The sequence below is a fragment of the Pseudophryne corroboree genome, chromosome 9 (genome assembly GCF_028390025.1).
Source record: "Pseudophryne corroboree isolate aPseCor3 chromosome 9, aPseCor3.hap2, whole genome shotgun sequence".
Taxonomy (NCBI): Eukaryota; Metazoa; Chordata; class Amphibia; order Anura; family Myobatrachidae; genus Pseudophryne; species Pseudophryne corroboree.
In genome coordinates, this window is record NC_086452.1 from 240,603,455 (window position 1) to 240,627,630 (window position 24,176).

The window sequence follows — 24,176 nt, forward strand, 5'->3', positions numbered from 1 at the left end:
TGAGAGAGGTGTCTGATTCGTCAACCCCAGGAGGGGTCACCGAAATTTCAGCCCCAAGGGAAGTATCCAGAGCCAAATTCCCAGATGGAAATTTTTGTGCTACAGATGCAGTTATGAACTCCTGTTTGCCATCTTCAGAGAGCACCACCCTGTTGGCATCCAGCATGGACCAGGTCCAGGATGGTCTAACTGAACACTCAGATACCACTCATTCCGGTTCTAACCAGATTCTGACTTTCAGTTCCAGCTGATTCAACGGTCTCTAAACTCAATCCTGTCCTATGCGTCGGCCCAAAGTCTCCGCCGGTCTCAGCCGGTTCAAGTTTGTCTGGACTCAATCTGGTCTCGTCCATAGGTCCAGTACAGTTTCCTCTGGTTCCAGCCAGTTCAAGTTCATCAGGATTCAATCTAGATTCTTCCGTTTGTTCAGGTAAAGAATTTATAAGAAGTGTCCAGGGGCCACTCCTAAAGGAGGGGGTGCTGTCACGATCCAGGTAATTCCTTATCAGTATTTACCTTCCAAATGCCTCCTGAGACTGTCCCAGTGTTCCAAGCCTGGATTCCATCTGCATTGTCTGCATGCAGCACGCTGCATCTCATTGTCTCAAATCTCTTTACTGTGATTCTGGCAGCTTCATGGTTAAAGCTCACATTCAAGTTACAAACAATCTTTCCCTCCAAAAGCAAACATGGGCGCAGCCATGTTTGCTTTCATCACATGTTGCTTTTCAGCCTATCAGCTGCACTCTGGTTTCTACCTAATTACCCAGCAGCTGCACTCTAGACTCTGCTTAATCAGCCAGCCAATCCCTGTTTCCCAGCTGGTATAAATATCTTGTTCCTGGGCTGGAAAGATTGTCAGTGCTTCAATTGTCTTCAGTGATTCCAGTGTGCAGTTCTCCCATGGACTTTCTCTGCAGTACAGCCTGACTCTGCAGTGTCTCAACATTGCACCCTGTGACTGGCAGTTACCCGAGACCGGCTTCCAGCTTCTAGCTTCCAGCGGTGCTCTGCCCTGCCAGTAACCATCGGTGTTCCGCCATCGATCCCAAGTCACCATCGGTGTCCCACCATCGATCCCAAGTCAACATCGGTGTTCCGTCATCGATCCCAAGTTACCATCGGTGTTCTGTCATCGATCCCAAGTCACCATCGGTGTTCCGCCATCGATCCCAAGTCACCATCGGTGCTCTGTCATCGATCTCTAGCATCACCAGTGTTTCTGCATCTGATCTTCCATTACACTGGTATCTGACACCATTTCACAGCTCACCACCTGTGTCGGTTCTATCCGGAATTTCCCCACAGTTCAGTCATCAGCTTCTGTTTCCCATCAGCTACCCAGTGCATCGGTGTTGGTAAGGAAATATCATCTCCAAGTCCTTCAAGACTGTGCTTAATTAAACCACACCTAGAGACTGCCTATATGCACTCCTGGGAACTGTGACTTATATGCTGTTCTTAATATTGCTAACTGCCGACATATGCTTGTGAGCTGAGTTTCAATAAAACCTTTAAACTTTCCTTTGTTGTCGTGGTCACGCCTGCGGGCATCTGTGGTAAAGGTTCCCTGCATGTCTAAGAACTCTGTACTGCTTCCCAGGTTCACATATACCTCTGCCCCTACAATTGAGGCTTCTCCTGGTCAGTACCAGCCCTCAGTTGTGAAAATTCCCTGAGCACATCGTTCATGAAGTCCTGGAAGACTGCCGGGGCATTAGAGAGCCCAAAAGGCATCACCAAATATTCATAATGCCCTGAGTGGGTATTAAAGGCAGTCTTCCATTCATCCCCCTCTCTTATTCGGATTAGATTGTACGCACCGCGTAGGTCAATCTTAGAAAAAATGGTGGCCGTACGAAGCTGGTCAAACAAGACCGAAATGAGAGGCAGTGGGTATGAGTTTTTAATCATGATACGGTTCAATTCCCTGAAGTCGATGCAGGGTCGCAACGAACCGTCCTTTTTACCCATGAAGAAGAACCCCGACCCAACTGGAGACTGTGAAGGTCTGATAAATCCCTTAGCCAAGTTCTCCTGAATGTACTCTGCCATAGCCTGAGTCTCAGGACGTGACAGGGAGTACAACCTGCTCTTGGAAAGCTTAGCATTCGGCAACAAATTAATGGCACAGTCATAGGGGCGATGGGGAGGTAGTACCTCTGCAACTCTTTTGGAGAACACGTCCGCAAAATCTGCATAACATCCTGGCAATCCTGGCAAACTTAGCTGCGAAAGCCTGACTGGAAGGCTCAGGCAACTCCTGAAACAATCAGTACCCCAACTAAGAATCTCCCCAGAGACCCAGTCAAATTGAGGATTGTGGGCCCTTAACCAGGGTAACCCCAACACAAATGGGGCAAAAGTACAGACAGTCACATAAAAGGACAATTTTTCAGAGTGTGTGGCTCCAATAAACAAAGAAATCTGGCTAGTGCAAGAGGTAATTTTACCCTGGGATAATGTTTCCCCGTTTAACCCACAAATCTCAATTTCCGATGCCAAGGGTACTAAGGGAACAGAGTGTTTCAGGGCGAATTGGCGGTCCATAAAAACCCCGTCGGCCCCACTGTCCACAAAGGCCTCAGTCTTGACAGTTTGACCGAGGATCTTCAAGGTCACCGGAATGATAAAAGTCTTCTTGGGAAATTCTGACTTCTGGCCTGACAGGATATTTCCCATCACCCTCAGGCCCTGAAGTTTTCCGGCTTTTCTGGGCATGATACTACCACATGACCTTTATTCCCACAGTACAAACATAACCCCTGCTGTCTCCTCCGCGTCTTCTCACGCGAGGAGAGGCGTGTAGCCCCAATCAGCATAGGCTCCTCGGAAAATTCCTCAGAGTCTGAGGTTCCCTTGGGAAAGAAGGAAACCTCGGTCTCCCTTTCAAGCCTGCGCTCTCTCAGCCGTCTATCCACCCAAATGGATAACTGCATGAGCTGATCCAAGCTATCAGGCAAGGGATATTGTACCAGTTGGTGTTTTAACTGGTTAGAAAGACCTCTTCGGTACTGGTGTCTCAGGCAGGGCCGGTTCAAGGGCGCTCTGCGCCCCGGGCATGAAATGGGGCGTGGCCTTACACAGGGGGCGTGGTCAATTACGCCCCCTGTACATTAAAAGCGCCGCTTGAATGCTGAGCGGTGCGCGATGACGTCATCGCGCACCGCACAGCAAAAGGTCCTCTCCACGAAGGGAAACTAGACGCTATGCGTCTAGTTCCCTTCGTAGAGAGGACCTTTGCTGTGCGGTGCACGATGACGTCATCGCGCACCGCTCAGCAAAGTTACTCTCCAGGAAGGGAAACTAGACGCATAGCGTCTAGTTCCCTTCAGGAGGCGGACGGGGACGGGGACTGCAGCGGGCAGCGGAGGCGGACGGTGACACAGCGGGCAGCAGTGGCGGATCTTGCCACGGGGCGGCGCCCTCCGGATGGCGCCAGCACCCTCCGGAAGGCGGCGCCCCGGGCAAAAGTACTGCTTGCCCGTGGCAAGATCCGCCACTGGTCTCAGGGCTGGGTCATTCCACTGGGTATCATGGGCCAACCTCCGAAACTCAGTACAATAAACCTCAACTGGCCTTCGCCCTTGCTTAAGGATCGAAATCTGAGCCTCGGCTGAGGCCGTCTTGTCAGGGTCATCATACAACATGCCCAGTGCCGTAAAAAAAGCATCAACACTTTTAAGCGACGGACAGTCAGGCTGCAACCCATATGCCTAGACCTGTGGGTCTCCTTGTAGCAAGGAAATCACTATGCCCACCCGCTGAATCTCCGACCCAGAAGACTGAGGCCTAAGCTGGAAATCCCTCAAGAGTAATATAGATATAAGATCAATATTCTTGCTCCAAAAGTGCTATAGGAATGATTTTTTACACTACATCTATCAGCGGGGCATATAAGAAACAATCCGACACTTCCTTATAGTGATTACGGCTTGCGTTTCATTTACCGGAAACGACGCATTATGACGCACTATGCCGCACCCGGAAGTTCCGGTTATGTAGCTCCGCTTGAACGGACGAAGATTACTCTCTCTCTTACCTATTGAAAGGCCGTGGTTTGCGGTTCATCAAGCGGAAATGATGTAACCGCAACCCGGAAATAACTACAATAATGTAAAATGTTTGCTCTCTCAACATATGTAACGTTATTATGATATCATTTTTAACCGAACCATAACATAAAAGCGATGGCTGATTGCATTATGTTAAGCTAGATCTAAGAAGTACTCTGATCCTAATATATATATAAATAATAAAAAATAGAAACTGTATAATAGAGAATCTCTGACCCGGAAGTAATTTCACGACAAGCTGAATTAGTTTGAATATAAAATCATTTTCGTTAAGATAAATACACGTTTTATAATAAATGATATTGAGTCTGTCCTAGGTTTTGATTTTTTTGTTTTATTTGATTAGTTTTGTATTGTCATTTGTAAAACAGGAAGGATTGGGTGCACAGCCGTTTTTGATCTAATCATTAGACACAGTATATAAACCCTGTCTCTTCACCCATACAAACCACCTTTGAAAAAGCTGCAGGACCTGCAGCGAAACGCATCAGGGACCAAGCTTTTGGGGGCTATCACCTATTGGAAATTTGCTGCCACGTGTATCCGGACCAGGACTGGACATTGTGCCTAATAGGACTTTTGGAACACTCTACCCAACTGAACCACCACCACTCCTTGACAACGAAGGAGACACCGCGATGCAGTGAGGACCCATAATAAACAACTTGAAGGGACTCTATTTCCTCCAGCGGCTAAATTGTGGTAACTAATCATCATCCCACAGACTGCGCCGTCAGTCTAGGGTTGGTCATTCATTTGTGCACTATCCAGTCTATATCAATTGGGAACGGACTACACAGATAGTAGGCAGTTTACTGTGATCCCTCAATTTTTTAGCAAATTATTTTTATTTATTACGTAATCCATTTTATATTTTATTGTGTTTTATTATTGTGTTAATGATCAAATTCGATTAAATTACTATATATCAGCACCCAATCCTACCATATTTTTTATATATATACCTATTAGCGCTGCTAATTGTTTTTTTCTTTGTTGTGTATATATTGGGGGTGACTAACCCAATTCTTATAGCAGCAGCTATTTGAGCAACAGCACCTACGAGCGCCCGATCTATTTATCATACTTGATAGATTATTTCTTTTGCTAAGCTGGAAATATAGCTTGCAGCTCTCCTTGAAACAAAAGAACTGCGAGCGATCTCCAGAAAAACGATCCGGGAGAATTACTTTCGACTCCTTAACCCCTGAAGGTACTGCTGCTGCGGGAGCTCCGCCAGCGGCCTGCGAGGTGTGCATTTTAATGGACAAATCATTAAATTGTCGAGTCAGGACCTGCACCTGATCGACCACCTGTTGCAAAGTATTTTGAGGGGTATGCTCCATATTCCCACAAAATTTCAACAGGAGTATTGGGCTGCTGAATATGTTATGCACACCAGTGCCAGCAGGAATGTACTGGTGTCTGAATGGAGAGGGATGCAAAACAAATGAACTCACAGACAGACTGGGGAATATGACATTACATACACAGAAGGTGATAGGGTAACAAAATAAACACAAAGTGAACAGAGAAGCCCAAAGGCTAAGAAACTGGGTGTCTCCCTAGTATTAGGAATGCTCAGATGGACAAGAAGCGAGATGTTGTGATTTAATACGTAGAGAACCCGAAATGCTGTTGCTAAGGGCAACAGCAAAACCCTAAAGGGTTACCAACGGGTGTGGCAGTAAACTCCTTGGTCAGAGATGGAATGATAGACACAAGGAGAGTCTCCACAATCCTAGTCTTCACTTGCAGTGCACTGGTTCAGCTTACTGCCACTAAACTGACACCTGAACACCTTGCACAGTGAGAAAGGATTTTGGCAGGCAAGTCTGAGAATACAGCCGCAAACTTGCTAGGTTCACAGAGTAGCAAAAGAACCCCAGCAGGTTAAACGACTGACTCCAGTCTTACTGCTAGGTCTGGATTGGCAGAGTGTAATACCAAATCCCAAGGCCTATTTGCAGTAAGCAACAAACAAATACAAAGTTTCACAGTACTAGCTAGCTTTCAGGAACTGACTAACCAACAAAGATTCAGCAGCATCTGCCTAACCTGAGAAGAGGGTTTATATAGCAGGTGCTGTCCACGCCCCACTCAGACCTCACAGACTGTGAGCACAAAAACCAGCACCAGATCCCCTGCCGTGCACAGAGCCTGTAACCACTGCACAGCAAAAGACCCGAACCGGAGTATCATCTACGCTCAGGTTACTCCGCTAGCACTTGTCTCCCGGTTGCCATGACGACGTGGCAGCATAGAGCAGGAGACCCTAACACCTGTCCAGTCAGGCCTTGGAGTGGTTGTCACTGCTGTGGGAGAGGGGAGACCCTATTCTTTCTAATTATAATGAATTTATATCTTCCTTCCGGAAAATCATTGAACTGGGAAGAACCACCTCAGCGTCTTTGGAGATTCTCCATGTATGTCAAGGCTCACGCCCCGTTAGTCAATATATTATTCAATTTCGCACCTTGTCTTCAGAATTAAACAGGAACGAAGAGGCCCTGGTCACAGCTTTCTGGAATGGACTTTCAGATAGAATTAAGGATGATTTAACCATTCGTGACGTGCCAACTAAGCTGGACGAATTCATTTCCATCTGCAATAAACTTGATCTGCGTTACAGAGAGCATTGTTTAGAGAAATATAAGGTTGAGCAATTTAACGTGCATTCTCGACCTAGACCTCGTCAAGATCCTTCTTTGTCTCAGTCTCCTCTGACGGCAGAAGATCCTATGCACATCGGACGCTCTCGTCTTATGGAAGAGGAACAAATTCATTGTCGACAGGGTAACCTCTGCATGTACTGTGGGTCCTCTGAACATTTTGTTAAGTTCTGCAAACTTTGGCCGGAAAACTCTCACTCCTAGCTTATTCAAGACAGGTTAAGCTAAGAGTTACCTTGGAATCACTTTCTGGGAAGGAGTCAACTTTGCCTATTTGTTTGGAAGTTCCAGGTTCTACAGTTAAAGTTTCCGCTCTCCTAGATTCCGGTGCAGCCGAGAAATTCATCACTTCAGCCTTTGTCATATGATCTAAAATTCAATCTGTGCCCCTGGAAGTAGTAGTTTCTGTTACAGTAGTGGATGGAAGTCAAATTCCAGAAGGCATAATTACTCATCAAACCGTATGTCTCAAGATGAAAGTTGGTGTGCTCCATTCCTAATATATTTCCTTCCTCATGATTCCCAAAGCCTCACATGATGTGATATTTGGATTACCTTGGCTCCAAAACATAATCCACAGTTCAGCTGGCGAATCACGGAAATTCTTTCATGGGGTGAATCTTTTACCAAGGATTGTTTAGCTTCAGTTAAACCCCATCGGTCAGTCAGTCTTCCTGAGTTACCTTCAGTCTATCAATCTTTTGTGGCTGTCTTCCGTAAACAAGCGGCTGACTCCTTGCCCCCTCATCGCGAATGGGACTGCCCAATCAATTTTGTGCCGGGCAAAACACCTCCTAGCGGTCAAATTAATCCGCTGTCCATTCCGGAGACTCAAGCTATGTCTGATTATATACAAGAGAATTTATCCAAAGGGTTTATTAGACCATCATCTTCACCTGCAGGAGCCGGATTCTTTTTCGTTAAGAAAAAAGATGGTGGTTTGCGAGCGTGCATAGATTATTGCAGGCTTAATGATATCACAGTGAAGAACAGGAACCCACTGCCATTAATTCCAGATTTATTTGACCGAGTAAAGGGAGCTACTGTTTTTACGAAATTAGATCTTCGTGGAGCTTACAAGTTAATGTTTATCCGTGCAGGGGATGAATGGAAGACAGCCTTTAATACATGGGATGGGCATTACGAATACCTTGTAATGCCTTTTGGTCTTTGTAATACTCCTGCAATTTTCCAAAGCTATGAACAAAGTTTTTTGAGATCTTCTTTACAAGTGTTTAGTAGTGTACTTGGATGATATCTTAATATTCTCCAAGGATCTGAAGTCTCACCGTCTCCAAGTTAAAGAGGTACTGACCCGTCTGAGGAAAAAATTACTGTATTGTAAGTTCGAGAAGTGTACTTTTGAAGTATCTTCTATACCGTTTCTTGGTTATATCATTTCCGGATCAGAGCTATGTATGGATCCTGTTAAGGTATAAGCTATCCAACACTGGTCCACTCCTACGACTCTCAAGGGGATTCAGAAATTCCTTCACTTTGCCAATTTCTATAGGAAATTAATTGAAAATTACTCTACATTGCTCGCTCCAATCACAGCCCTGACAAGCAAAGGAGCAAATCCTACAAACTGGTAATTTGAACTGTCCCTTTATAGTGGAGGTAGACGAATCTACGGAAGCAGTGGGAGCTGTTTTGTCGCAACTCTTTGAAGATAAAAAATTCCATCCATGCGGATATTTCTCCTGTAATTTTCTACCGGCTGAACGTAATTATGCTATTGGGGAGCAGGAATTACTTGCTATCAAATTTGTGTTTGAAGAGTGGCGATACCTTCTAGAGGGAGCACAACATCCCATCACAGTATATACTGATCATAAGAATCTTCTTTATCTGCAGTCTGCTCAGTGTTTGAATCCGCAACAAGCTCGGTGGGCTCCTCGGTGGGCTCCTTAATTCACCTGAATTAATTTTAAGCTCACCTATCATCTAGGGTCTCAAAATAAAAAAGTGGATGCCCTTTCTCGGTCCTTTAGTTCATCTGAGTCAGACAATGCTACTACGAATCAAGCCATCGTAAGTCCTACCTTTTTTCAATGACTCGAACTTCTCCAGTCCTGGTCCCTCCTTCTGGCAGAACCTTTGATGCCTCAAAACTTTGTAAACGACTGCTTACTTGGGCTCACTCTTTGTCTTTCATGGGTCATCCTGGGGTCCAAAAGACTCTTAAATTTATTCAACAGTCTAACTGGTGGCCACGTCTTAAAGCTGATGTCCAAGAGTTTATAGCAACATGCCCTAAATGCGCCCAACTTAAGATTCCAAAGGATCCTCCTTCGGGTTTGTTATAACCATTATCTATACCCAAACGACCTTGGACTCATATTTCAATGGATTTCGTAACCTACTTACCTCCATCAAAAGGGTGGAATACCATTTGGGTGGTAGTGGATCGATTTTCGAAAATGGCAAATTTTATTCCATTAACAAGATTACCATCAGCTCCTTCAGTAGCCAGATTATTCATTTCTGAGATCTTTAAGTTGCATGGCCTTCCTCAAGAGATTGTTTCTGATCGTGGAACACAGTTTGTAGCCACATTTTGGAGGTCGCTTTTTTCTTCATTAAACATTAAGTTGAATTTTTCTTCTGCATATCATCCCCAGACAGATGGACAAACTGAAAGAGTAAATCAAGATCTTGAAACTTTTCTCCAGTTATACATATTTTTATCCCAGGATGATTGGATAGACTACCTTCCGTTGGCAGAATTTGCTCATAATCTTTTTCATTCATCTTTAGAATCGACACCATTTTACACTAACTTTGATTATCATCCTCGTGTGCCAGATTCCATCCTTTGCCAGTTCAGGAGGTCCCAGCGGCAGATCAAGTGCTTTGTCTAAAATCTGGAATTGTCTGCGCAAATCGTTGATTAAATCTTCTGCTCGTTATAAATCTTTCGCAGATAGAAAACGTAAGGCTGTACCTAACTACAAGGTAGGAGACCAAGTTTGTATTTCTACTCGCAATCTTAAGTTCAAAGTTCATTCTAAGAAGTTTGCTCCCAAGTTTATTGGCCCATTTCCCATAGAAAAGATACTCAATGCTGTAGCAATACAAAGTCAAGTTGTCACCTTCTTTTATAATTCCTAACGCCTTTCATACATCTCTGCTGAAATTTTTGACCCTCAATAAGTTTCGTGCTGCCCTGCTCGAACCTCCTAAAATTCACTCTTTGCAAGATGAGGTATTTGAGGTTAAGGAGATTGTGAACTCACGTCGTCGATATGGACATCCTCAGTTTCTGGTTGATTGGAAAGGTTATGGTCCGGAGGAGAGGTCCTGGGTCTTTGCCGAAGATGTTCATGCTCAAAGACTGGTTCAAAAATTCTACTTCAAGAATCCTGACAAAGTTCAAAGGTGTCCAGAGTCCACCTTTAAGTGGGGGTACTTTCACAAACCAGTCACTCACCGCTGTGGGTTCTGGGGTCCGTCCGATGCCGGTGCGGTTACTCGCAGTGCTGTGCAGCCTTGTGGGGATGGTGGCAGAGGTGATGCCGGTTCTGGGAGTCGGGAATGCGGGAACCTAATGGCCGGAGGTACCTCTGTGTGTCTGCAGTATAGGAGGTGGTGATGTTGGAGATCAAATGCAGCACCTGTGAGCACCTGTGGGTAAGTGTTAGCCAATCCCGTGCTTGTGATGCCTATAAATAGGCTGGGGTTATTTCACTTTTGGCCAGTGCTTTGTTGCAGCTACTCTGTACCCTAGCTCTGCGCTCTCCCTGTGAATTTCTGTGTGATTCCAGTGGTCCTGATAGTGCCTCCACTCTCAGAGGTCTGCCTTCAGCCTTCACAGCAAGTGATCCACCAGCTCCCTGCTGTGCTGTCAGTCTATTGCTCTCCAAGTGGCAACAAGTGGATTCCCGGAGTCCCGTGAGAGGTTGCCCTGTTTGTTCAGTGACTGCCTACTATAATCACACAGCTGGAGGAAGTTTCTACTTAATCCTGGTCCTCGTTTACTCATCTCTCAGTTAACCCATTCTTCACCGTTGTCTTCTGCTGCAGCTCTTCACAGTGTTTCAAGTATAATTTCACAACCTGCAAGCACTTCTTTCAGGATTGTATCTATGTTTTTGCATCATTCAAGGAAAATTCTTCAGTTCTCCAGTTCAGCCTTTAAGCATCAGTAACAAGTCTTTACATTTATTCATCTTTGTCTACAATTTCCAGTTAACACTTCTTTACAGTTTGGCACCAATCTTTGCTTCATATTGGACAATTCTTCACTAATCTTCAGGCACATTTTTATTTAATTCATATGAATATTTCTTCAGTGCATCTTTGATACAGATCCTGCTTATCGTTATGCCATTCATTGCAGTACATCAGTTTATATATGGTGTCTAATGATTGTCATTTAACTCCTTTCTGGAATTGTAGTTTTCTAATAAATATATGAAATGGAACTTTCTTCGTCCTCCCTGTTTCCACTATACTCCGGCACCAACACCTTCGGTTGGTCCAAGGTAAACTGATTCACAAAATCAGTTGATCTTGACAGAGGATGTTGTGCTGCAGTCTAAAAAGTGAGGAGGAGGACAGCAAAGAGGATTTGGGGGATCTGGAGAGTGAGGAACAGAAGGCACAGTTTGAGTAGTCTCAGGAAAGTGAGGAGGAGGATGATGGTGCATCTGATCTGGGCAAGACACGGACTGGGCATAATGTCCATTTTAGCTTTGATAAAAATTCTGCATTGGTCCACAGCATGGTAACATATATACCCATGGCTCCTGGGGGACAAGCACACCTTATATCTGCCCCAAAAAAGAAAAACATGCGGCACCCAGTCACGGATGCCATGAATGCCATAAGTCAGTTTTGGCGTGAAGTCCAGAATGTTAAGAAGGGTTTGAATGACATTACGTGCTCCGTAAAGGCCAAACTGGCTAAGGAGCACTGCAAGGCAGCAAGGATAGGAGGTGGTCATATAGCTCTTTCACGTTATATACCTTACGAGAAGGAGCTGAAGCAGATATTTGAGCCAGAGGTGCTTCTAGGACCACATATTGTGAACAATGATCGTCCTGCATCACAAAGGCATCCTGGTGAGTAAGCATGAAATTCCCACTTTTTAACTATACCAACTTAAATCAGTGTCAACTGTTTTGTATAAAATCTCTTCGGGGTCTAAATTTATGTAGATCATATATATTTACTGTATTAAGATTTTAGTTTAAACTGTTTTTGTTAAAACAATGTTGCCTCTAAATAGATTTAAACTATTAATATAATCACCAATTGTGTTTAAACTATACTTTCAAAGGTTAAAAATGAATGCATTTGAAAGTAGCTATATAATTATTTCCCCCCAAATACTTATGTAGCTGTAGCCTAGAAGAGTAAAAGGTGATTTTTTTTTTAAATACTGTCCATGAATATTGTCTTTTTATTTTAATGACTGTGTGAGACCCTAACACAATTTGTGGGCATTTGGTAATGTGTGCAATATGGTGGTCATTCCGAGTTGATCGCTTGCTAGCAGTTTGTAGTAGTCGTGCAAACGCTAAGCCGCCGCCCTCTGGGAGTGTATTTTAGCTTAGCAGAAGTGTGAACGAAAGGATCGCACAGCGGCTACAAAAAAAGAGTGCAGCTTCAGAGTAGCTCCAGACCTACTCAGCGCTTGCGATGACTTCAGACTGTTCAGTTCCTGTATTGACGTCACGAACACGCCCTGCGTTCGCCCAGCCATGCCTGCGTTTTTCCTGGCACGCCTGCGTTTTTATGAACACTCCATAAAAATGGTTAGTTGACACCCAGAAACGCCCCTTTCCTGTCAATCACTCTGCGGACAGCAGTGCAACTGAAAAGCTTCGCTAGACCTTGTGTAAAACTGCATCGGCCGTTGTGAAAGTACGCCGCACATGCGCATTGTGCCGCATACGCATGCGCAGAAGTGCCGTTTTTTTGCCTCATCGCTGCACAGCGAACGATTGCAGCTAGCGATCAACTCGGAATGACCACCTATGTGCCCTACAGCCAACAAGCATAATTTATGTTTGTAAGCTCAATAGCACATAATGGACTGTGTTCAAAATCCTTTAGATGCGTATTGTTTAAAAGGTACATTTATTTTACACCTTAAATCATCACTGATTGTGAATGCACCTTTAATCTTTAAAACCCATTTATTTATTTATTTATTTATTTATTTATGTATTTATTAACAGTTTCTTATATAGTGCAGAAGATTCCATTGCGCTTTATAATTGGACACAATGATAAAACAAAACTGGATAATACCAAACAGTCATAGAGATAGGAAGGCCCTGCTCACAAGCTTACAGTCTATAGGGAAATAGGCATTGATACACAAGGATGGATGCTATCTATTGCATAGTTGTCCACCTGATTGCAAAGGTTCCAGGTGGGCTGCATGATATCACATCACAGCAATGATGAAACAGGGTCAGAAGGGCGGGAAAATGTATAAAGAGAAATTATGTGGAGGATATGTGTGGACTGTACAGTGGGGATATAATTGGATAGGGAAGTTTATGAAAGTTGAGTGAGCTGTTCTGGAATGTGATAAGATAGCCTGAAGAGATGAGTTTTCAGGGAACACTTGAAGCTTTGGAGGCTATGGTAGAGTCTTATTGTGCATTGCAGGGCATTCCACAGAGTGGGTACAGCCCGAAGAAAGTCCTGCATTTCTGCATGGGAGCTAGTAAGCAGTGTGGATGAGCGACATAGATCTTGTGAGGAGCAGATAGGTCGGGTTGGGAGATATTTTCATATAAGCGAAGAGATGTACATTGGTGTAGTTTGGTTAATGACCTTGTGTGTGAGTAAAAGTATTTTATATTGAATAAGGTAGAATACAAGTAACCAATGGAGGGACTGACAGAGTGGATCTGCAGCCGATGAACATCTAATGAGGAAGATTATAGAGATGAGCGGGTTCGGTTTCTCTGAATCCGAACCCGCACGAACTTCATGTTTTTTTCACGGGTCCGAGCAGACTCGGATCCTCCCGCCTTGCTCGGTTAACCCGAGCGCGCCCGAACGTCATCATGACGCTGTCGGATTCTCGCGAGACTCGGATTCTATATAAGGAGCCGCGCGCCGCCGCCATTTTCACACGTGCATTGAGATTGATAGGGAGAGGACGTGGCTGGCGTCCTCTCCATTTAGATTAGGGTTGAGAGAGAGAGAGAGAGATTGACCTGAGGCTGTGATACTGTAGAAGAGAGTGCAGAGTTTAGTGACTGACGACCACAGTGACCACCAGACAGTGCAGTTGTTTGTTTTATTTAATATATCCGTTCTCTGCCTGAAAAAAACGATACACACAGTGACTCAGTCACATACCATATCTGTGTGCACTGCTCATCCCAGTGTGCTGCATCAATGTATATATATATCTGACTGTGCTCAGCTCACACAGCTTATAATTGTGGGGGAGACTGGGGAGCACTGCAGTGCCAGTTATAGGTTATAGCAGGAGCCAGGAGTACATAATATTATATTAAAATTAAACAGTGCACACTTTTGCTGCAGGAGTGCCACTGCCAGTGTGACTAGTGACCAGTGACCTGACCACCAGTATATATAATATTAGTAGTATACTATCTCTTTATCAACCAGTCTATATTAGCAGCAGACACAGTACAGTGCGGTAGTTCACGGCTGTGGCTACCTCTGTGTCGGCACTCGGCAGCCCGTCCATAATTGTATATACCACCTAACCGTGGTTTTTTTTTCTTTCTTTATAGTCATACTAGTTACGAGTATACTATCTCTTTATCAACCAGTCTATATTAGCAGCAGACACAGTACAGTGCGGTAGTTCACGGCTGTGGCTACCTCTGTGTCGGCACTCGGCAGCCCGTCCATAATTGTATATACCACCTAACCGTGGTTTTTTTTTCTTTCTTTATACATACATACTAGTTACGAGTATACTATCTCTTTATCAACCAGTCTACATTAGCAGCAGACACAGTACAGTGCGGTAGTTCACGGCTGTGGCTACCTCTGTGTCGGCACTCGGCAGCCCGTCCATAATTGTATATACCACCTAACCGTGGTTTTTTTTTTCTTTCTTTATACATACATACTAGTTACGAGTATACTATCTCTTTATCAACCAGTCTATATTAGCAGCAGACACAGTACAGTGCGGTAGTTCACGGCTGTGGCTACCTCTGTGTCGGCACTCGGCAGCCCGTCCATAATTGTATATACCACCTAACCGTGGTTTTTTTTTCTTTCTTTATACATACATACTAGTTACGAGTATACTATCTCTTTATCAACCAGTCTATATATTAGCAGCAGACACAGTACAGTGCGGTAGTTCACGGCTGTGGCTACCTCTGTGTCGGCACTCGGCAGCCCGTCCATAATTGTATATACCACCTAACCGTGGTTTTTTTTTCTTTCTTTATACATACATACTAGTTACGAGTATACTATCTCTTTATCAACCAGTCTATATTAGCAGCAGACACAGTACAGTGCGGTAGTTCACGGCTGTGGCTACCTCTGTGTCGGCACTCGGCAGCCCGTCCATAATTGTATATACCACCTAACCGTGGTTTTTTTTTCTTTCTTTATACATACATACTAGTTACGAGTATACTATCTCTTTATCAACCAGTCTATATTAGCAGCAGACACAGTACAGTGCGGTAGTTCACGGCTGTGGCTACCTCTGTGTCGGCACTCGGCAGTCCGTCCATAATTGTATACTAGTATCCAATCCATCCATCTCCATTGTTTACCTGAGGTGCCTTTTAGTTGTGCCTATTAAAATATGGAGAACAAAAATGTTGAGGTTCCAAAATTAGGGAAAGATCAAGATCCACTTCCACCTCGTGCTGAAGCTGCTGCCACTAGTCATGGCCGAGACGATGAAATGCCAGCAACGTCGTCTGCCAAGGCCGATGCCCAATGTCATAGTACAGAGCATGTCAAATCCAAAACACCAAATATCAGTAAAAAAAGGACTCCAAAACCTAAAATAAAATTGTCGGAGGAGAAGCGTAAACTTGCCAATATGCCATTTACCACACGGAGTGGCAAGGAATGGCTGAGGCCCTGGCCTATGTTCATGGCTAGTGGTTCAGCTTCACATGAGGATGGAAGCACTCAGCCTCTCGCTAGAAAAATGAAAAGACTAAAGCTGGCAAAAGCAGTAGCACCGCAAAGAACTGTGCGTTCTTCGAAATCCCAAATCCACAAGGAGAGTCCGACTCCAATTGTGTCGGTTGCGATGCCTGACCTTCCCAACACTGGACGTGAAGAGCATGCGCCTTCCACCATTTGCACGCCCCCTGCAAGTGATGGAAGGAGCACCCGCAGTCCAGTTCCTGATAGTCAGATTGAAGATGTCAGTGTTGAAGTACACCAGGATGAGGAGGATATGGGTGTTGCTGGCGCTGGGGAGGAAATTGACCAGGAGGATTCTGATGGTGAGGTGGTTTGTTTAAGTCAGGCACCCGGGGAGACACCTGTTGTCCGTGGTAGGAATATGGCCGTTGACATGCCTGGTGAAAATACCAAAAAAATCAGCTCTTCGGTGTGGAAGTATTTCACCAGAAATGCGGACAACAGGTGTCAAGCCGTGTGTTCCCTTTGTCAAGCTGTAATAAGTAGGGGTAAGGACGTTAACCACCTCGGAACATCCTCCCTTATACGTCACCTGCAGCGCATTCATAATAAGTCAGTGACAAGTTCAAAAACTTGGGCCGACAGCGGAAGCAGTCCACTGACCAGTAAATCCCTTCCTCTTGTAACCAAGCTCACGCAAACCACCCCACCAACTCCCTCAGTGTCAATTTCCTCCTTCCCCAGGAATGCCAAGAGTCCTGCAGGCCATGTCACTGGCAATTCTGACGAGTCCTCTCCTGCCTGGGATTCCTCCGATGCATCCTTGCGTGTAACGCCTACTGCTGCTAGCGCTGCTGTTGTTGCCGCTGGGAGTCGATGGTCATCCCAGAGGGGAAGTCGTAAGACCACGTTTACTACTTCCACCAAGCAATTGACTGTCCAACAGTCCTTTGCGAGGAAGATGAAATATCACAGCAGTCATCCTACTGCAAAGCGGATAACTGAGGCCTTGACATCCTGGGTGGTGAGAAATGTGGTTCCGGTATCCATCATTACTGCAGAGCCAACTAGAGACTTGTTGGAGGTACTGTGTCCCCGGTACCAAATACCATCTAGGTTCCATTTCTCTAGGCAGGCGATACCGAAAATGTACACAGACCTCAGAAAAAGAGTCACCAGTGTCCTAAAAAATGCAGCTGTACCCAATGTCCACTTAACCACGGACATGTGGACAAGTGGAGCAGGGCAGGGTCAGGACTATATGACTGTGACAGCCCACTGGGTAGATGTATGGACTCCCGCCGCAAGAACAGCAGCGGCGGCACCAGTAGCAGCATCTCGCAAATGCCAACTCTTTCCTAGGCAGGCTACGCTTTGTATCACCGGTTTCCAGAATACGCACACAGCTGAAAACCTCTTACGGCAACTGAGGAAGATCATCGCGGAATGGCTTACCCCGATTGGACTCTCCTGTGGATTTGTGGCATCGGACAACGCCAGCAATATTGTGTGTGCATTAAATCTGGGCCAATTCCAGCACGTCCCATGTTTTGCACATACCTTGAATTTGGTGGTGCAGAATTTTTTAAAAAATGACAGGGGCGTGCAAGAGATGCTGTCGGTGGCCAGAAGAATTGCGGGACACTTTCGGCGTACAGGCACCACGTACAGAAAACTGGAGCACCACCAAAAACTACTGAACCTGCCCTGCCATCATCTGAAGCAAGAAGTGGTAACGAGGTGGAATTCAACCCTGTATATGCTTCAGAGGTTGGAGGACCAGCAAAAGGCCATTCAAGCCTATACAATTGAGCACGATATAGGAGGTGGGATGCACCTGTCTCAAGCGCAGTGGAGAATGATTTCAACGTTGTGCAAGGTTCTGATGCCCTTTGAACTTGCCACACGTGAAGTCAGTTCAGACACTGCCAGCCTGAGTCAGGTCATTCCCCTCATCAGGCTTTTGCAGAAGAAGCTGGAGACATTGAAGGAGGAGCTAACACGGAGCGATTCCGCTAGGCATGTGGGACTTGTGGATGGAGCCCTTAATTCGCTTAACAAGGATTCACGGGTGGTCAATCTGTTGAAATCAGAGCACTACATTTTGGCCACCGTGCTCGATCCTAGATTTAAAGCCTACCTTGGATCTCTCTTTCCGGCAGACACAAGTCTGCTGGGGTTCAAACACCTGCTGGTGAGTAAATTGTCAAGTCAAGCGGAACGCGACCTGTCAACAACATCTCCTCCTTCACATTCTCCCGCAACTGGGGGTGCGAGGAAAAGGCTCAGAATTCCGAGCCCACCCGCTGGCGGTGATGCAGGGCAGTCTGGAGCGACTGCTGATGCTGACATCTGGTCCGGACTGAAGGACCTGACAACGATTACGGACATGTCGTCTACTGTCACTGCATATGATTCTCTCACCATTGATAGAATGGTGGAGGATTATATGAGTGACCGCATCCAAGTAGGCACGTCACACAGTCCGTACTTATACTGGCAGGAAAAAGAGGCAATTTGGAGGCCCTTGCACAAACTGGCTTTATTCTACCTAAGTTGCCCTCCCACAAGTGTGTACTCCGAAAGAGTGTTTAGTGCCGCCGCTCACCTTGTCAGCAATCGGCGTACGAGGTTACATCCAGAAAATGTGGAGAAGATGATGTTCATTAAAATGAATTATAATCAATTCCTCCGTGGAGACATTGACCAGCAGCAATTGCCTCCACAAAGTACACAGGGAGCTGAGATGGTGGATTCCAGTGGGGACGAATTGATAATCTGTGAGGAGGGGGATGTACACGGTGATATATCGGAGGATGATGATGAGGTGGACATCTTGCCTCTGTAGAGCCAGTTTGTGCAAGGAGAGATTAATTGCTTCTTTTTTGGTGGGGGTCCAAACCAACCCGTCATATCAGTCACAGTCGTGTGGCAGACCCTGTCACTGAAATGATGGGTTGGTTAAAGTGTGCATGTCCTGTTTATACAACATAAGGGTGGGTGGGAGGGCCCAAGGACAATTCCATCTTTCACCTCTTTTTTCTTTTCTTTTTCTTTGCGTCATGTGCTGTTTGGGGAGGGTTTTTTGGAAGGGACATCCTGCGTGACACTGCAGTGCCACTCCTAGATGGGCCCAGTGTTTGTGTCGGCCACTAGGGTCGCTTATCTTACTCACACAGTCAGCTACCTCATTGCGCCTCTTTTTTTCTTTGCGTCATGTGCTGTTTGGGGAGGGTTTTTTGGAAGGGACATCCTGCGAGACACTGCAGTGCCACTCCTAGATGGGCCCGGTGTTTGTGTCGGCCACTAGGGTCGCTTATCTTACTCACACAGTCAGCTACCTCATTGCGCCTCTTTTTTTCTTTGCGTCATGTGCTGTTTGGGGAGGGTTTTTTGGAAGGGACATCCTGCGTGACACTGCAGTGCCACTCCTAGATGGGCCCGGTGTTTGTGTCGGCCACTAGGGTCGCTTATCTTACTCACACAGCTACCTCATTGCGCCTCTTTTTTTCTTTGCGTCATGTGCTGTTTGGGGAGGGTTTTTTGGAAGGGACATCCTGCGTGACACTGCAGTGCCACTCCTAGATGGGCCCGGTGTTTGTGTCGGCCACTAGGGTCGCTAATCTTACTCACACAGCTACCTCATTGCGCCTCTTTTTTTCTTTGCGTCATGTGCTGTTTGGGGAGGGTTTTTTGGAAGGGCCATCCTGCGTGACACTGCAGTGACACTCCTAGATGGGCCCGGTGTTTGTGTCGGCCACTAGGGTCGCTTATCTTACTCACACAGCGACCTCGGTGCAAATTTTAGGACTAAAAATAATATTGTGAGGTGTGAGGTATTCAGAATAGACTGAAAATGAGTGGAAATTATGGTTTTTGAGGTTAATAATACTTTGGGATCAAAATGACCGCCAAATTCTATGATTTAAGCTGTTTTTTAGGTTTTTTGGAAAAAAACACCCGAATCCAAAACACACCCGAATCCGACAAAAAAAATTCGGTGAGGTTTTGCCAAAACGCGGTCGAACCCAAAACACGGCCGCGGAACCGAACCCAAAACCAAAACACAAAACCCGAAAAATTTCCGGCGCTCATCTCTAGAAGATTAGCCTCGCAGCTGCATTCAGAATGGATTGTAGTGTTGAGAGTCTATTTTTCATAAGACCAGTAAGAAGACTATTGCAATAATCAATGTGGGAGATAATGAGAGCATTGGGAGACCGACGGTCACAATAACTCCTCCGGGATCCTGACAGTTAGATTGCCGGCTGGAAGATGAGAGCAACAAAGCCCATTGCGGGCTAGCTGTGCTTGCCACAGATTATATTCCCACTCTATTTGTGTTGTGGACACCCACGAGTGGGAATAGTCCCTGTTGGTTGGCATGCATGATTATTAGATGCCGGGATTCCGGTGTCGGTATTGTGACCATAAATGTAACCCTAATGAGAACATGTATTAGTGTTTTTGCAGTGTCTTGTGTAAGGTATGGTCATATTTTGGATATGTTTCTTCGATGCATGTAACATGATTTTGAGACAGATTGAATGTGGGGAGCAAAGGACAGTTCTAAGTCAAGTATGGCACCTAGGCAGTGAGCATGTGGGGTAGGACTGATTGTTGAGATCTCAACAGTGATAGAGATATCAGGTTGGTAACTACTATTGGCCAGTGGAAATATATTTAACCCTGTTTTGGAAATATTAACTTTGAGGTGGCGAGATGACATCCAAGATGAAATGGCAGAAAGGCATTCAGTGACATGGACCAATACAGATGGTGATAAATCTGGGGATGATAGATAGATTTGAATATCATCTGTGAACAGATGATACTGTAATCCAAAAGAGCTGATTAGTTTACCAAGAGATGAGGTATAGACTGAGAAAAGCAGATGACCTAAGACCAAGCCTTGTGATACTCTAAATGAAAGAGGTAGTGAAGAGGTAAAGAGCTGAAGAAGTGATTAGATATGTAGCACAGGACTCAAGAGAGGGCTGTGTTTTGAAGACCTAGGGATTGTAGTGTTTGTATGAAAAGAGAAAGGTCAACAGTGTCAAAAGCAGCAGAGAGATCTAGAAGAATAAGAAGTGAGTAATGGCCTCTGGACTTCGCAGTGACTAGATCATTCACTACTTTAGTCAGTGCTGTCTCTGTGGAGTGTTGGGAATGAAAGCCTGACTGAAGTAGATCCAATAAGTTGTGTAAATTAAGAAAATGTGTGTAGCGAGTGTATTGTTAGGTGACCAAAATTACTATCAAAATTTTTAGTATAAGTATAACTATATTTAATTTCCTATTTTTTGTTTTTGCTTTTCAGGTCCTTCTCACGTTCACTTGGCTCCGCCGTAACCAACACCATGAGTACTAGTGGTTCCGGCTCCACAGGTTAGCCTGGTGGACTATTCCACAGAGGTGGAGTGTGAGCCCACTATAACACTCACTCCTATATCCCCAACTATAACCATTTTACCTACCCAGCAGCACCAGCCACCCACACAGGAGTCAGCTCATGACACCAGCCCAAGTGTGGATGAGCTGGCTCTGCTCCTGCATCAGTTCCATGAACACCAGTTTTGCTTTATGGATCAGCATTGTGCTCATATGGACTGCATTAGCCACCAGCTAAGAAAACAAAACAGGACCTGCATGGTTGCGCAGGGGACCCCCATCTGTATGGCCACCGACATAAGGATGCTGCTGTTTCAACTCACAGCAGCCACCCAAGAGCAAACAGTGGCCATATGGGACCAAATGACTGCCATCCAGGAGAAAACAATGGCTTTTGTGACCATACAAAGTGAGCTGGTAGGCCAAAGGGCTGTTACAGATGCTCCCAACTCATCTTCCACCAGCTCCCAAAACACCAACACCCAAACAACTGCAAAACATCCACACCCCCAATGCATAGTGTCCATATGCATGGGGATGGTTGTACTGTTCACCTAAGGGGGCAGGGAGGGACAGAGGCTTTTCCATCTCTCAGTGATTTTTCTTTCAAAATGTTTATTTCTGTTTTTTGTTCTTATTATAATTTTCCGTTTTTGCATTAGTAAAGTGTTTAAAAAATTGTGTCTGTGCTTGTTTCTGTTTTTATTTTTAAATGAAGATGTAGGTACACTATTTAGGGGGTACTTTGTAGGTAATGGGTTTGAGTAATGGATTTTTTGCAATTACAGTTACGTGCACCATTTTTAGGGGTTTAATTATTGTAAATGGGTTTATAAAGTCAGCTATAAATATAGAAATGGGTTTTAATGTAAATATGCTTTTACAGTGTTTTTTATTTAATCCCCCAAAGTCTCACATACAAACTCATCTAGGCAAACCTGATCTACTTTATTTTTCTTGCAAGTTTTTGGTAATGTTTCACAGTATGTGTGAGTTTAGAACTTACACCATATTACATTTGCGTGACTGACCGCTGGGCCAACCAATTAACAAAGACTGGATCTTATAAGAAGGAAACCTGAAGTACACGGCATTACACAGTCCCTGACGAAGCACGGCATCCTTAGTCGAGTGAAACGCGTTGGACCACACACCCCTGACACCCGCCTCAGGTCCAGAGATCCTGACCTCCCTGGAAGACGCCGGCCGCTCAAGCTCCACGAGGATCAGCACTGCAGGCGCCTGCAGTAACATCGCGGCTCCGGAGGAAAAAGGCGCACACGACCCGCCACTGCTCGGAACCGAGTTTACCAGTCCCGTAGGGGACGAAGATATGTGAGTTTTTTGCATCAGTTAAAAGCCGCTAATAAACATTAAAAGACACCAGTTTTTACATGGAACAGGAGCGACATTAGAGAAAACCCTAGGAACGGAAAGACAGCACTCCCCCTCTCACCAGATTGTGCATGCACTCTAAAGACTTTTTAACAGAGGAACATTTCAGCAACAGTATCTATCCGTATTCTGTTTTAAAATACTGTGTCAAAAATGTATTCATTTGTATTTGCTGCAAACCCTTTGTAAATAACCACAAGGGAATCACAGTTGCATGGTGTTCACAGTTTTCAGACCCGCTTCATTCACATGCAACCGAGATTAATGGCACTCTGAATCTGTGTTTTTAAGAATTTTTTATGTACAGTACATGTATTCACATTTGATTCACACTGACAATAGGCAGCTGTAGATAGCATTAGGTTTCAACACCAACAACAATTTTATATTATTTCTTTTATATTACTGTTGTTTTACCTACCCATATTTGCTCATAATCAAAATAAATAAAAAACATTTTTCTTTATGCGCTAAACACCACTGAAGTCTTTCAATAATGATCCACAGCCTATCCAGTAGCGCCGGAGGTTCCTTTTCTCCTTTTTGGCTCTTTGTTAGAATAAGGATTACTTGAAAAGAATTCCTACCCCTGGGACCTAGGCCGCATGGTCAGATTCCCTCATACATATAGAACATTTATTGGAGGGAGCGCAGAACACACCCCCACCTGAACAAACCATATTACATTGGATCTAATTCAGACCTGATTGTAAATGTGCTAAATCTAGCACATCTATGATTAGTCACACAGACATGCGGGGGGATTCCCAGCAGAGGGCTAGTCCACCCCGCATGTCAGGCCCTGCCCCCAATCCCCCATACAAGTACAAAGCATCGCACAGCGGCGATGCTTTTGTACTTTAGGAGTAGCTCCCTATCAGCGCAGCTCCTGTGCTGGCAGGGAGCTACTCGTTGCTGTGAGGGTCACAGTAGCTGCGTGTGATGTCATGCAGTTGCCGCGGCCTTCTGCCCCAATGGTCCAGGCATGCCTGTGTTGTCCGGACCGCGCCCCCTAAACGGTGGCCAAACGCCAAGCACCCGCACCCTCCCGCCCATCGACTGCCTCTGCCTGTCAATGAGGCATAGGCGATCGCAGGGCTGAGACAGCCGTCGGCTGTCTAGCATGCACTGATCAGCTGCTGTGCGAAAACGCACAGCACCGATCAGGTCTAAATTAGGCCCATTGGGCGAGTTGTATGTAAAAAATGGAAAAACATCAGGATGTGAGTTTTTACTGTGCAAGTTCAGAAACTTGGGATTTACATGTAGTCTCACCCTATTTCATTGGGTGAGTTTGCAAAATGTCCAAGTTTAGCGCCATCTTGCCGCAAGGGTCCAATTATATACTGACTGGGAAGGGACTCTACATATGTAAATGGACTAACAATCATGAGGTCAAATATATCAGAGAGGTGCAGTGAATAAAGGCAAATACTTCTGAAACTATCCTAATACCTTTGTCAATCCATGAATGAAAATATAGGCAATGTCCTGGAAAGCAATCTGGTTTCTGTCACAGTGATGTTATGGAGGAGGGTAAAGAATTGGTCTTACAATGTGTTTTACAAAA

General features: G+C 45.1%; 1 long non-coding RNA gene across 1 annotated transcript in view; it reads left to right on the forward strand.

Annotated features, from left to right (window-relative positions):
- Positions 1-21,892, forward strand: part of LOC134957939 (uncharacterized) — a 39,036-nt gene extending 17,144 nt beyond the window's left edge. The window contains exon 2 of the long non-coding RNA XR_010186807.1: positions 21,141-21,892. This is a non-coding gene — a long non-coding RNA (uncharacterized LOC134957939). The remainder of the gene's footprint in view (positions 1-21,140) is intronic.
- Positions 21,893-24,176: the final 2,284 nt, after the last annotated feature.